Source organism: Mesitornis unicolor, unplaced genomic scaffold, assembly GCF_000695765.1.
Source record: "Mesitornis unicolor isolate BGI_N332 unplaced genomic scaffold, ASM69576v1 scaffold31674, whole genome shotgun sequence".
In the NCBI taxonomy this organism is placed as follows: domain Eukaryota; kingdom Metazoa; phylum Chordata; class Aves; order Mesitornithiformes; family Mesitornithidae; genus Mesitornis; species Mesitornis unicolor.
Genome location: NW_010179896.1, coordinates 1 through 340, shown reverse-complemented (window position 1 = coordinate 340; position 340 = coordinate 1).

Here is a 340-nt window from a genome sequence, read left to right as displayed (position 1 = left end):
TCCGCGCCTCAGCAGTGACTCCCAGCACTATCCATGCTGCCTGAGCAAGATGTGACCCTGCAGCCATCCCGGGGACCCATCCAGGATCCAAACTGGCAGGTTGGTGACAGACACAGGTCAGGAGCAGGGTTTGGCCGCAGGGAATGGGATGGGTGCTGAGAAAGGCGAGCGGAGGCAGTGGGAGGCATCTCCGATGCACAAGGGTGGCAGAGAAGTGTCCTGTCCCGCAGCAGGGAGAAGCCCGCCCCGCAGGCACCCAGGGTCCCCGCTCCGGCTCTCGCTGGCTCTGCCCAGGCCCCGGCTCCTGGGTGGGTGGCGGCCCGAAGGGGCCGGGCTCCGG